Consider the following 16,069-nt stretch of genomic DNA (forward strand, 5'->3'; position numbering starts at 1 on the left):
AACACTTCGCTGTCTTGAATCGGCAGGTAGACCGGGGATGCTGTCCTCCGCAGCTCGCGCAACGGGTAGACCGGGAGCTGTTCGTGCCGCAGCTGGAGCACTAGGTAGACTGGGGTTGTCCGCAGCTGCTGTTCTGGGTAGACCGGGGCCCGCAACCGCAATGCTGGGTAGACCGGGGGCGATTCGCGCTGTGGCCGTGGAGCTGGGTAGACCGGGGGCCGTTCGCTCCGCATCTGTACTCCTGGGCTCTCTCGTCTGCCGTGGCTGGTCTCAGTTCCCTCACGTTGTCTCGGTTGGGGTTGAGGGGTCGCTGTGGATGGTCGATGGCGTCCACTTCCAGCTCTGCCTCGTCTGCGCCGCTGTACCCTCTCAGCTGGTGGATGGATCCGCCTTCCCTCGCATCGGACTCCTCAGCCGCATCCCAGGCTAGGAATTCTTCTTGGACATCCCTCAGGGTCAGTTTCTGTTTGGCAAAACTTTTCTGGCGCAGCTTCCTGTCCCTCAACCCACAGACAATCCGATCCCGCAGTCGGATTTCTAAGTTTTCAAAGTTGCAGAGGCAAGCTGCCTGCCTCAGGGCTGCCATGTATTGTTTGGCAGACTCACCTGGCCACTGGTCCTGCTTCTCGAATCGATACCGCCAGGCGATCTCAGACATCTCAGGCTTGAAATGTTCAGTCAGCTTCGCCAGCAACTCGTTGTACCCAACGGAGTGGATGTCATCGGGAGCGCAGAGACCGACTGCCAGCTGGTACGTTTCCGTGCCGCAGCTGCAGAGTAGCACTGCCGCTCTCTGCCGGTCTTCCTTCACCCCATTCGCTCATAGGTAGCATTCGAGCTGCCCCACGAACGCTTCCCACTCCTCGGGGCGGCCGCTATTGAAAAGGGGATACTGACCCAGTTGTGTCATTCCGCCGTCTCGGTCGTCCTGCGTCTGGATCCGGGCTGCCGATCAGATGCCGTCCGCGGCTAGCGCTGTCCAGTGCAGGATCCCACCTTCGTCACCAGTGCAATGTAGCGTGGTCGCACAGAGAGACGGACACTTGAGCTGGGTAGTACTTCTTTATTTGGATCAGGATGAAGCTGGGGACAAAGGGGTTTACCTGGCGTTTCTTATACCTGCCCAGGTGAATGGTGACCAATAGATTTGAACCTGGGCTTCCCGCCAGTGCAGGTGGTCAATAGGTTTAAACCCTGGCTTCCCGCCAGAGCTGACCATGCCTGGAGCTGTCAATGACTCACTCCATTCAGGCTTTCCCGCCTAAGCAGTTTAAGCCTGGAGCTGTCCAGCCCCCTGCTGCGCTGGTATTTCCTGTGTATGCTTAGCAGCATACACTACAGTATGTCTTCTTCATAATAACTGAATCCTGCTTTACTTATGCCCTGAATCTAACCTAGCTAGCTTTTTTTTTCTGATGAAAGCTATTTCCAATTTGAATCAAGTTTCCCCATACCTTTGCTTCTTTCTTCTTAGAGTTGAATTACGTGGACCAATTCTACACAAACCCGCCCACGATTCAGACCGGTTAGCCTTGCCTTGAGCCAGAGGCATTACAGTACAGCCACAACCACGTCATTCTGGGAAATTAACTCTAGCCCCAGGGCAAGGAAGACCTGGCTTCTATGCAGGAATGTCTTTCATATTCTCCAGTATTCATTTTAGTCCCATTTTTAGATCTTTGCTATTTTTATGGTCTGGCTTTGTACAAACAGCCTACAAACATTTACTTTTAAGTACTCTGTTCAGCTGATTCATTAACCTCACTCCTATTTCGAGGTTTCTCTCTTCTTTATACTTTTAGTCCTGGCTGCCTTATTCTCTAATTATACCTTAACCTATGTGTATCTTGCCCTTACTATTAACTTCCCATTGTACGCTTGCAACTAGAAAATTAACCCACTACTCTCAGAGTTCATGTCATCCAGAAGGAAAAAAAACATCAGCCTTAAAAAAAGAAGATCCCAGACTCCCAGCCAAGCACATCTCCATGGTGGGTCTTGCTATGTGGTTTTCTTCAAAGCAAAAGCTTTTCTGATCCCCATGTGAGATGGCAACTGAACATGCTTCGTCAGTGCTGGAGTGAATGTTTCTATAGCATAGACCAGGGGATTGCCACTGCGGATTCAAACAAAGAAGATATTAAAATTTTCAGATTAATTGCTTTCTAGTTGTCCCTCCCTATGGAAGAAATGGACTTCATAACACAGCACAAATAGGCAGCAGTAATTTCCTACACATGATTATAAGCAGGGCTTTTTCTGTCATAGAACGCTCAGAACAGAGTTCCGGCACCTTTTTTGGATGGAACCTTGTAGTGTAGGCAAGGCAGGTTGTATGACATGTGTGAGTTCCGGCACCTTTTTCTTTTACAAAAAAAGCACTGATTATAAGTCATGAGTTTTATGAGAGGCAAGGAGTCCTCTGTAAGCATAGGTAGAGCCATTGGATTGGAACTCTCAGTCCAGTGCCTGGTTTGTTTGATGATTGTTGTCCAAATGCAATTAAAGTTGGAACAAGATGTAGCTCTGACAGCACTGTGAGTCTTCAAAGGCTCCCAAAAAAAGAAGAGGTGGAAGAAACTGCCATCAAGTTAAGAGCAAAAATTATCACATTGAGTCACATAAGACCTTTAACAACTCTTAACAAGCCATGGAGTTAATGATTTAGTCAACAACTAAATCCTTCAGAAGTGACATGTGAACTTGTGGATTCCTTGCAAAATCCTTCTCCCAACAAACAATACTGGTTGATTCCTCTCAAAGGAGCCAATAAAGACACCCTTAGCTGCTGGCATAATTGAGCCCACATCTACACATCCATGGGGATTTTTATGTTAGTTTTTATTGTATTACTGTTGTTGACATTAAGCATTATTTTGTCCAAACCTTAATGAGATGCTTATCATTATCTTATTTTATATTTTATATTTTGAACAGTATTCTACACTGCTTAGAAAACTGAGATCACTGGGTGGCTTAAGTAAAATAGATTTACAACTACAGTGTAAGAGATTACTTTCTCTTTTTCTTAAAGGATTTTATTGAATTTTATAGGGTTAGGGATAAAATAGGATTGGGTTAGGGATTAGGGTTTAGGGTAGGATTGGGATCAGGATTGGGGTTGGGATTAGGACAGGGTTGGGATCAACATTGGGGTTGTCCCCCAATAACACTTTCATTCTTTAGCAAATAGGCTATTGTCCGGGTACATATGTTCAATTAACAATAGTTAATATAGTAATAGATAACTGTAGAGAATGTAATAAACAATAATCAAAAACAGTATCAGTTAATCAATACAAGTCATTCTTCTTACTAATATATATTCAAAATAGCATATCACATTCATTTCTTACTAGTTCGTTTTCCTAACCATTGGTAAAAATTATCCCATGTTCTATAATAAACTGAATCTTCTTTCTCTTTAATCTCTAACGTCAGTCTATCCATTTCTGCACATTCTAAGATTTTCTTAATTAAAACCTCTTCAGTTGGTAAGTTTTCATTTTTCCAGTATTGGGCAAATGCTATTCTCGCTGCTGTCAGTACATGCAATATTAAATATTCAGATATGGTAGTAAGTACCTGGCCTTTGTTTACATTTCCAACAATTATTCGAAGTGTTTTTAAACATTTTTGCTAATTTTACTGGTGTCATATGCCATCTATAAAACATTTTATACAAGTTTTCTTTATATGAGACTGTTTTAGTCAATCTGATATTTCTATCCCATAGTTTCTGCCAGTCTTCCAAGTCTATAGAATATCCAAAGTTTTTTGCCTATGTTATCATTGTTTCTTTTACTTGTTCTTCTTCCATCTTTAAATTTAGCAGAAATCTATAGAGTTTCCTAATCAAGTTTTCATCTGTTTTTAACAATGTTTGGTCGAATTCTGTCTGTTCTTTATAGAATTCCATTGTCTTTAGATCTTTTTCATATCTCGTTTGAATTTGCAAGTATGGCCACCATGCTAAATCAATACCTTGTCATTGTAAATCTTGTCTATCTTTCAATTTCCCTTTGTTATCTAAGATATCTTTATAAATCACGACCTTGTCATAGTTAATTAAATTTGGGTAAGCAAAAGCTTCCATTGTTGAAAGCCATTCAGGTAGCTTAGTATAAATTTTCTTCTTTATTCTTTCCCATTCTAAAAGAAGTACATTCCTTATAAGATGGCTTTGAAAATATCTGTGTGTTTTATTCTTCCCGTACCATAGGAAGGCATGACAACCAATTTGTAAGTCATGTCCCTCAAGGTACAATAGTCTTTTATTTTTCAGAGTTATCCATTCTTTAAGCCATGGTAGAATAGCTGCTTGATAATATAGTCTCCAATCTGGGAGTCCAAATCCACCACTATCTTTAGCTTCTTGTAACATTTTCACTTTAATTCGTGGTTTTTTCCCTTGCCAGATAAATCTCAGTGCTATTGTGTTTAGCTCGTCAAAAAAGACCTTTCCCAATTTTACAGGAATCGTTTGAAATAAGAAGAGTATTTTTGGTAAAATATTCATTTTCACTGTAGCTAACAGTGACAGTTGGAGATTTTTCCACTTTTCCAAATCCAGTTTTATTTGTTTTAGCAGTCTTTCATAGTTATCTTCTTTTAATGTTATACATCTTGCTGTTAAATAGATTCCTAGGTACTTAACTTTTTTAGCTATTTGCAGATTTCTCTTTTTTGTAAGTTGACTTTTCTGTTTATCTGTTAAATTCTTTGTTAATACTTTAGTCTTCTCTCTATTTATTTTCAAGCCTGCCACTTCTCCAAACTTTTCTATTTTCTCCAACAATTTAGTAGTTGTTTCAAGTGGCTCCTCCAAGACAAAAACCAAATCATCCGCAAAGGCTTGTAATTTATATTCTTGATCTTTTATCTTCAATACTTTGATTTCTATATCCTGTCTAATATTTCTAGTCAATACTTCCAATTTTAGTATAAATAACAATGGACATACCTGTCTTGTACCTTTTTCGATGTCAAAATTTTCTGTATAATCTCCATTTAAAATTATTCTAGCCGTTTGTTTATGGTAGATTGTTTGAATTGCATTTATAAAGTTTTTTCCAAAGTCCATTTCCACCAACTGCTGGAACAGTTTAGATTATCAAAAGCTTTTTGCGCATCAAGAAATATTAATGCCATTTTTTTCCCTGGGTGGTTTTCATAATACTCTAAAACATCCAAAATCATTCTTAAGTTATTTTTTAATCTGTCTTTTAGGTAGAAAGCCATTTTGATCTGTATGTATAAATTCAGTCAAAAATTTCTTAATTCTTTCTGCCATTATTGAAGCAAAGATTTTATAATCCACGTTTAATAGCAATATTGGTCTAAAGTTTTTTATTTGTGTAAGGTCAGTATCTTCTTTAGGTATTAAGGTAATATTAGCTTCCATCCATGACTTTGGTATTTTAGTCTCCAGAAATATTTCATTACACAGTTCTTTCAAAGTTGGGCTTAATCCACCTTGTAATGCTATATAAAATTCTGCAGGAAGTCCATCTGGGCCTGGTGTCTTATCTTTTTTTGCCTTTTTATAGCTTCTATTGTGTCCATCACTGATATTTTTCCATTTAATATATTTCAGATATTCTCCGGGATTTTTGGCAAACCTGCTTTTTTTAAATACAACTGTATTTTTTCTTTAGGAACTTCCTCTGCCTTATAAAGTGTCTTGTAGTAATCTTTGATAATTTTTTTCATTGCATCATTTTGAAAGTGTAATTCTCCTTTTAAGCCTTGTAGCTTCTTTATCACTCTTTTTTCCTTTTCTTTCTTCAATCTATATGCTAACCATCTCCCCGGCTTATTTATTTATTTATTTATTTATTTTTATTTTAATCCCATTTATATCCCGCCCTTCTCCGAAGACTCAGGGCGGCTTACAATCTAAGCACAAATCAAATGTGCTTAGCAATAGCCTTCATTCTATGTATATGCCTGCTTATTAGGGCTTTCGCCCCCCCCCCAAGCGGCATTATTACAAAGTCATCTTATTGCCCCCAACAATCTGGGTCCTCATTTTACCTACCTCGGAAGGATGGAAGGCTGAGTCAACCTTGAGCCTGGTGGGATGCGAACCTGCAATAATTGCAGGCAGCTGGTGTTACTTAAGGAGGCATCAGCCCACTGCTCCACCAAGGCTCTTATTAGCGTTTTCAAAAAAAGTTCTGCTTAGTCTGTTTAATCTGTTGGGCCATTGTTTCCGTCTCAGCCAAATTTAATTTATGCTTTATTATGTCCATTTGTTTCTTAAGGACTTTCTTTTGTGTTTGTAGCTCTAGTTTCAATTTTTTAAAATTCTTCTCTCAGCTTTAAGTGTGCTCGCTTCTTTTCTTTATTCTTCTTAGAAGCATATGTTATAGCCAATCCTCTGAAGTATGCTTTGGCCGTATCCCATACATTTTGAAGAGATGTTTCTTCTTTCTTGTTTATTTTAAAGAAGAATTCCATTTCCTTTGTCGCTAGTTGCAAGAACTCTTTTTCTTTCAATATAGATTTACTCAGAGACCATCTTAGTTTTTTCTTAGTTCCTTTCCAGATCATTTTTATTGGGTTGTGGTCTGCCCAAATATTAGTTTCTATCTCCACATCTTGTATTACCATTTTCAAGTCGAAAGATGTCCATATCGTATCAATTCTAGACCATGATTTATGTCTATTTGAATAAAATGTATATTGCAGTTGGTCTGAGTTTCTCTCTCTCTCCATATGTCTTGGATACACAATTCTTCTGTCATTTTTGAGAATGCTTTAGGTAGCATATTTTCTCCTTTTCTCCCTTGCTTATGGCTTTTGTAATCAATAGTCGCATCTGCTATTGCATTAAAGTCTACCATTATACAAAGATTTTGGTAGTTTAAGTCCAGTATTTTCTTGTGTAGTTGTTGATAAACTTGCTCTTGCTTAGCATTAGGTGCATATATTGCTACCAACAGTATCTGTTTTTGATCCACCATAATTTCCACCATTAGTATTCTCCCCTCTTCATCTGCATAAATTTGCTTGGGGGGTCCATCTTTTCTTTAATATGCAAGGCTATTCCTCTTTTCTTTTGAGATGAAAGTATAAAATAAAGTTTGCCAATTTTTGGTTGTTCTAAAATTTTAAAACGTCTCTTAATGTGTGTCTTTTGGAGACAGATTATGTCCATTTTTAATTTTTTGTAATCTTGAAAAAAAACATTCTTCTTTTTGAAGGAGAATTTATATTTATTGATGGAATCCCAGTTTCCTCCATCTCTTTCAATTATATCTAGGTCTCAATCTTCTAGTCAGTCTTATCTGTCTCTGGTCTTTCGGTCTTGCTCCTTCTTCTAAGTTTGTACTTTTGACTTCTTCCTCCTCTGTCTGTTTAGCCGCTCCTTCATCTACCATTTCTTCTTGTTTCTTAGGTTCAGGGTCACCTTTTTCCAAGAATGCTTTATGGTTATCAAAAAAATCCAATGCAGTAAGCGGTGTGTCCAGTCTGTATCTTTTCGTGTCCCAGTAAATTAAGATCCCTTCTGGGATCAACCTTCTAAAGGTAAAGGTAAAGTTTCCCCCGCACATGCGTGCTAGTTGTTTCCGACTCTAGGGGCCGGTGCTCATCTCCGTTTGAAAGCCGAAGAGCCAGCGCTTGTCCGAGGACGTCTCCGTGGTCATGTGGCTGGCATGACTAGACGCCAAAGGCGCACGGAATGCTGTTACCTTCCCACCAGAGTGGTCCCTATTTTTCTACTTGCATTTTTACATACTTTCAAACTGCTAGGTTGGCAGTAGCTGGGACGAGTAACAGGCACTCACTCTGCTATGCGGCACTCGGGATTCGACCTGCCAAACTGCTGATTTTCTGATCGATAAGCTCAGTGTCCTAACCCACTGAGCCACTGCGTCCCTCAACCATCTAAAGTTGACTCCTTTTTCAACCAATTTCCTGGTTAAGAACTGATAATCTCTTCGGGCCTCTCTTATCCTTCTAGGAATTTGTTTGAGAACTACTATTTCTTTTTCTTTATATTTTAATGGTTGATCTCTTACTTTTCTCAGAATCTCATCTCGTATGGATCTTTTAAGAAGTCTAACATGGACTTCCCTGGGCACTTTATTTCTTCTAGCATAATTTGAGTTGACTCTATAGATCTGATCCAATTCTCCTTCTATCTGGATCTTCCCCATTCCTAGAAGATCTGCCAATAAGAGAATACTTTCTTAGTGTAAGAAGTGTGAAGTTATTATATCTTTGACAATTTATCAGGCATTAAATGCCAACAGTATATCATTTCTGTTCTGTTTAAGTATAAATTTCAGATCTTTAGTTCACATATTTTCCCTCTACTCCAGATTATGTTATAACCAAAAATTCTTGCCCATTGATTCATACAATATTTAATCATACAATATTCACTTTCCAAATTCAGCTTCAGTAGCAATTTGTAAACCTTAACTATAAGATGTTCGTCATTAGCACACAGTACTATTTCAAGTTCATCTTTGATAATTCAGAACCACAGGGGTTTTTTAAATTTAAAATAAATGTTTCTTTCAACTATAAATAGGTAAACCAATGGCATGCATGTCCTTCTGACTCCAAATCATCTTTTGGTGATCCTTGTGCATTTCCTGATGTTTTTGCTTGTTTGTCTAAATGGCCCAATCCCACAGGACTATTTCATCAATCTGGGGTTGCACTTTTCCTACACACATATCATAGCCATGAGAGACAGTGTCACACAGAAGTGATTGCCAGAAAACATGTCATTCTCAGAATGGCATATACAGTCCAACTTCCGTTAAGATACAGATACTATATTATGTTGTCCCCTCCTCAACTTGGAAGTTGATGACAGCTTGAAACTAGCCAATTTAAAGTATATTGAGTAGGAAGAACAACGGGGAGTTATCCTGCAAAAATTGATGAGCGATGGAAAAATGCTGTCATATAGCAATAGGAAGAAGGCCTCAGATGAAGAAGTTTCCCCAAAATATAGATTTTAAAAAACTAGTCAGCAGCTATGCACGACCCAGATAATAACAAACTTTTTTTTAGAGATGGGACTGACATTTTATAAAATCATTCAGTACTTTGCAACTCCCTTTCTACCTTCTCCATGAAAACAAAAAATAAGTCAGAGAAAGCAGCTTGTTGAACACAGAGAACATTATGTGGTTAGTTGAGATTCAATGTGTATTTTAGTCAGTGCTTTTTTTGTAAAAGAAAAAGGTGCCGGAACTCACACATGTCATACAACCCGCCTTGCATACCCTACAAGGTTCCATCCAAAAAAAGGTGCCGGAACTCCGTTCTGAGCATTCTATGACAAAAAAAGCCCTGATTTTAGTTATTAATACCACACAAGAAGTTAGAGTACAGTGATGGAGTATCTGTGCATCCTCCAAATTAACAACTGGGAAAAGATAATCATTCAGTCAGGCTAAATTGGGAGGCCAAATGCAAAAGACTGTAGTGCTTCACAGCTGCGATGAAAAGGATATTTTAGCAGGTGACCAACTATTAAAGAACTACAGAAGTTCTACACACTTCTTTTATCCCCTGCTGAAAAATGACAATCTCCTCTAAGAAGAGTTGAATCACTTTGGTGTAGTAGGGAAGGTCCTGGCCTAGAAACCAGGAGACTGGGTTGTAGCCCTGCCTTAGGCATGAAAGCCAATTGGATGACTTTGGAACAATCACTTTCTCTCAGCCCAACCCACATGTGGTGGGCAAAATAGGAGCCAAAAATATTAGATATGTTCACTTTGAGTTATAAATAAACAGGTGGGGGTAAAAATAAATCTAATAATTGGGCTGTTGGTTTGGTCTCCGAGCTTGGTAATTTGGTTGCAAATATTTCATCTCCATTTGGGGGGACATCTTCAGTGCACTTTGAATTGTGCACTCACAACCACCTCAACAAATATATAAAATGCCTTCCCAAGCAAAAGCTCCTACGCAACAACACCATTGGACTAGTGGTGGGATTCAAATATATGAACAAATGGTTCTCTCTGTGGATGCTGTTTCTGGAAATCCATTCTGGGCCTGGGCAACAAAAAATTAGCTACCAGTTCTGCCAAACTGGTGCGAACTAGCTGAATTCCACCACTACATTGGACCACAACTCATGCAAAGTTTTAATTCAGCAATTGAATACAGAACAACAAACACAAGAGAAAAAAAGCACATTGCCCTCCAAAGCAAGCTATCCAGATTAACGGCCAACAGTCCCCACAACAACGAACAAACCTGGATCAAGAACCTATCCAACTGCCAATTCAAAGATGAGGAACAAGAAATCCTGACAAAAGGACTCAACTTCAAATATAATAGTAGTAGTAGTAGTAGTAGTAGTAGTAGTAGTAGTAGTAGTAAGAGAGCCTGCTGAGCCAACAGTAACACTGCAGTCCTAGGGATGAAGTTTTATTGTTCTCAGTAGACTTGTTCCTAGATTAATGGGTATGGAAGGAAAGTATTTAGAAACACTTTCCTTAAGGCTACCAGATTTGGAGTGCAAATATCTGGATGGTCACTAGAAGATTCTACTGCAGGCTGGAGTTCTGCAGTGCATGTCTGGAAGAATTTAGACTTCCCTATCCAGTCATCTATCCCCCAAAAGTAGAAAGAGAAGCCCAGAATCTTGAAAGGCGCAAAACATCTTACAAGCATCTCCTCTTCTCCTAAAGCAAACTTTTAAATTGAAATGTTTTCCTTTGTGTTTTAGTGAGGGAAAAGAACGAGAGAATGACTGCCCAAGGCAACACACTTGATCTCTAGCTGAGGAGGAATTGGAAATGAGAGGCACAAGGTTGGAATGTAAATGGACTTGCTCAGGGACACCTCTTTGAAAGGGCGGTCACATACACAAAGTGATTTCACAGGTCTAAACAGATATAGTTATGAATAGTTATGAAGAGGCATGAAAATTAAACATAGCCAAATGCCCTACTTTTCTGTCACTTTTGTTCTAAGAGCAGCTACAAACTGTCCTGCTTTAAAAAGCACATGTGGAAAAAAAGGTCGAACATTAGATTAAAACGCTTGTGTTTTCCCCAACTTTTTAAATTTATAGTTCCTCACTGTGCTTTTTTGTTAATAGTAGGGATTTATGATGTCATTGCTTTAGCTTTTAGGATAGAATTTTCTCCTTGTTACTAATCTGGAACCTGTGGGGTGAAGTATATAATGCAAATGTTTCCGCCTAATAAATAATGAAATGTAATCTTCATTGCATCTGAGACTTTATCTTTAAACCTTGCTGTGAATCTCTCCATCTCACAGACATCCATTATGTATTTGACTTCCTTTTATGCTAAAACTGCTGGATTAATCAGGAAGGTTTTCCAGAAGCCATGATGCAGTCCAAAGTTGCACATAGTGTTTATGCTAATTGAAATCAGTGAATTTAAGCCTGCTTAACTTCATGTGGAACTTAGTCATTATTCAGAGCAATTTGTTCTCTCTTCTTGAGACGTGAACAAAATATATTTGCGGGGTTTGAAAGAGAAGGTGGTCCCCCACAATCACACTGCTGCAATGAGAGAGCAACCAATGCCATCTGTTTTGCTTTGCTCTGCTCTGCTCAGCTCACAGCCAGCAAAGCATGCCAATGGAGACACAGCCATCCTTAGAATGCAAAGCACATCAGGGAACCCGCAGAAAGACTGTCTTTTGGAAGAGTGAATGGCACATCATGGAATTGATCTGGCAGGCAGGGACTGGTCTGTCCCACAGACAGAACAGCCAGTGTCTACGTTAGGAAATTAAGACAGCCAAGATGATGCCAGCCCAAGGATCTTTAAACCCCTAAGACACAGTCTCACAGAAATGACGTCAATGTGACTTTCTTATTCTGCACAAAACAAGTTCCTTTGCCATTCAGAAAGAAAGACAACACCTTCTTTGGACATGCATCTTCTTGAAAAACCAACATATTTTCTGAAACATCGCCTTATTTATTTAGCTCTTTGAAGAATCTGAAGATCAGAAATAAAAAAAAGCAGGAAAGGATAATGAGAAGAATTAAGAGCTGGCCAAGCTGGCTAAGATCCAGAAGTAGCCTTGTGAAGAAATAAGAGCACAGGACATCTAACTTTTTTTGGGTCCAAACTTGAAAGAAATGCTTAAGAGCAACTTGTCATTGATGTATTTGTTTATTTTTACAATTATACCTCAGAATTAATTTCATGGGATTCCATACCATACAAGGTATATACAAAAAGAGGAGGTCAAAGAACATGAGGCAGACCCAGAAGAAGATGGAGAAGATGGAGACACAACATCAAAGACATACTACAACAACATAAATTAACAATGGTTGAGGCCGCCAGAAGACTAAGAGCCAGAACTTTATGTCTCCCTCAATGCCCAAAAAGGTAAAGGACGTTTCGCTTCTCATCCAAGAAGCTTCTTCAGCTCTGACTGGATGGTGAGGAATGGAAGGGTTTATATTCCACATTTTGGACAGAGAGGACCGCTGGTTTAAAAGGGGGACAAAGAGGCCATCTGTGTCAAAACTGAACAGCCCTCTCTCAACAGAGGGGAGGAATATGACATCATCTATCTTCAGTCTACAACACAGCCCTTTCAGCAGTTCCAAGAAGGCTCCACACCCATTTGCACCACTCAGGTGACTTTAAGGACACAGATAAACCTCAAATGGCCTCAATGACTCTCTAAAACAGGGGTGTCAAACTGCCGGCCCACGGGCCAGATGCATCACACAGAAGCCATGCCCAACCCAGCTCCGGCAAGGGGGAAAAAGTCACGATACGTTGTGACACATCGAATTTGTGATGCAGCGAGTTTGACACCCCTGCTCTAAAAGAATGCAAATGACCAGCTATCTGCAAGGAATATAAATCCTTCCATTCCCCACCATCCAGTCAGAGCTGAAGAAGCTTCTAGGATGAGAAGCGAAATGTCTTCAAAGAAAACAAGAAAATCCAGTTGCCTCTTGAAAAAGCACCTTTGGGACAAACAATAGGTGATATTTTAAAAAAGAAAAACATCCTATCCACAGGGCATCTACTAGTAATGGTTCCAATAAATGGGGACAAAGCAGCTGAACAGACGATGGGGCTGGTTTTGCCCATCAAGATATTCTTTTGTGTCAGCTAATGGCAAGGTTTTGGTAGCCAATGGTGCCACTTAACATTGGGAGAATAAAGTAGGTAGGCTCATATTTCATGTGGAAGGACTAGTATGGGGATGAGGAAGAATTTGGTATTTTTCTGTGTGTGTTTTATCTTAATTAATATGTTTACTCTAGAGCTTAGAACTACCATTTTCATGTTTCCCATCATAAATTTAGAGGAAACTGCACCCAGTCAATTTTTAATCAATAAAGCAAAAAGAAACCCTGACGGGCACAACAAGAGATTTATTACCGAGAGCTATAGGCTGACCAACTCTGTGAACAAGCTAAATCAAGCTTTAATATTTAGCTTGTGACATGTGGACCGTACCCTGAAGAATATCCCATTTTAGAGAACATTATTCTCTAGCTTCTGTGCTGAGTAATTAAAGCAAATGATCCTTTCATCCTACATCGGTTTTAACTTTTAATATGTACTAATTTATTACGGGCATTGTTGTTTAATTACTTTTTAATCTTTGTATCCTGTTTTTTATTATGTATTGCCCTGTTCACCGCCCTGAGTCCTTCGGGAGAAGGGCGGTATACAAATTAAATTATTAAATTATTATTAAATTTCATTGAAAAAGACATAAGTGCCTATGGAGATTCTCAATCATCCAGGTCATGGTTGTTCCAAAGGGGTTTTTCCAAAAATCCAGTTGCCTTTTGGGAAAACACCTTAGGGCAGACATGTCAAACACAAGGCCTGGGGGCCGGATCCGGCCCACGAAGTGGTTTCATGTGGCCCGCAAAGCCATCCTGGAAACAGTGAGGGAATGGCCCCCACTGCCTTGGCCCTGGCCCAGAGACCCTCCTTCTGCCAGAGACCCTCAGATCTGTCCCACTCCTGCCCAGGCCCCCATAGGCACCCTTGATGCGAAAGATTTAGAGTTGGCCATGCCCACCCAGTAGGCCATACGCACTCTACCCACACCCACCCAGTAGGCCACGCCCACCCTGGCCATACCCACCCGGCCCCCTGAGGGCAACCGCAATGCTGATGCGGCCCTCAATGAAATTGAGTTTGACACCCCTGCCTTAGGGGAAAAAAACTATGAGGCTGAGTCCAACTGCTTTGCTTCTACAAAATTCATTGTCCCTGTACTTCATTATCCCAATCAGGGCTGCCAGGGTAAGGAAAATGCTGAAGATGGAATCTAGGAGGTTTATTTTGTGCCCAAAAATGGCCTTGTACCTCATACCTGGACACATTCAAGGCGTTATACTTAAGTATAGTGGTTAAATGTCTGTAAGAAGTACTTTTAGCTATATAATCTTACTGAACATAATGGCACTTACATGTGTTTAAATTAAGGGAGGCCAGAACTTTTCTTTACAAGTCTGAAACTGTGCTGTTAACATTCTTCATAAAACTGAGGTTTATCCCGAACCATTTGAAAAATACTAAATCCTCATTCCGCTGCAGTTGTTCACTATCAAGCCTTTTAAAACTAACACTTGCCAGGGATAACAGGATTTCACTCAGAATGTCAACACTAACCCAGTCATAATGATAACAGATTTTCCCAAAAGTAGGGCACTAATACTTACTCAGATTAAAGATAAGTGTTTCACCAGATATATCCACAAGGTCAATTTCTATGACTCAGTCCAAAAATTATCAAAGTATATATTGATAGGCGCCATAATTATCTCATAGGTTTGGAAAGAGCAGCTGTTGCTATTTTTCCTCCTTCTCTTCCTCCTCCTCCATATGTTTTATATCTTCAGTGATCCATGATATAATTGGACAGAGAATATTAATGGGAGCAATGAAGGTTTTAATCATTTAGTATGAAAAATGGACTAAATGTTCCCTTTCTTTAGAAAAGCAAGTATTTCGAGGCATGATTAAAGTATATGGCCAATGCTGGAAAAAGAACAGTGACTTGCCAGAAGTAAGGAGAAAGGATGCTTTGAGGAAAACCAGTTTATATTAAAAATTCAATTTATTTGAATGGGAAGAAGTTAGGGTCCTTGGCATTAAAATTTTAACTTTTTGTTACCTATAACACTGGTCTCAGGCACAAGGGAGATTTCAAAGAAGACAGTAGAATAAGCTAACGTTGCCTCCCCATATCAAGCAACAATCTGAATCTCAAATTAGAAAGCTAAATCAGTGTTATTTCTCCTGTGGTTTCTTCCTATTTTGTCATAATACTTTAACACCTTTAAAAGGGTATTTCTCCACAGAGTACATAATTAGCATATAAAATTTGCTTTTGGTAAGTCCTGTGTGTACCATCAGATCAGAAGGCATTTTAAAAAGGGATTAAAGAAATTCATGAGCACTAAACTTTGAATGGGTTTTAGGGATATGCAAAATGGATTTGATCTAAATTTATCAATTCAGTTTGGAAAACTGGATCAATACATTCCTTTCAACCATACAGCTGAATTGGATCAATTGAATCTAGGAAGTTCTAGGAAGTTGGTTCAGTTTAAAAAAAAGTCATCTATGGTCAAAATAAGTTAGAGGTTACTTTTCAGCTTGGAAAGTTGATTTGATTCAGAGATTTGACAACTACAGAGATAGTTGTTGGCATTCAGCAGAAAGAAAGGGCTGTGAACAATTAGAGTAGAACTGTTTGATCCCAAGAATGAGGTTCTCTTTCTGATTATTGAGATTTTTCTGAAGGACATTCGGATGTAACAAAAGACTTCTGGCCAATTGTCTGGTTTCGAATGTGAAATAAATATATGGGCAAATAAGGGCAGGACAATTCTACTTCATTCTCATTCACTTTCCATGTAATGGAGAGGATTGCCTGTTTGGTAAAAGAGGGGCAAACTCTACCTCCTGATTGGGTTGAAAATTGGGTTGAAAAGAGGGGCAAACTCTACCTCCTGATTGGGTTGATTTTATCAGTCTAAGAATCAGCTCTCTTAATGGGCTTCTCAGGGGCATAGTAGAAGACTAAAAGATGATCTATTAAATTCAGAATG

Source organism: Vipera berus (assembly GCF_964194415.1).
Source record: "Vipera berus genome assembly, chromosome: 1".
Lineage (NCBI taxonomy): Eukaryota > Metazoa > Chordata > Lepidosauria > Squamata > Viperidae > Vipera > Vipera berus.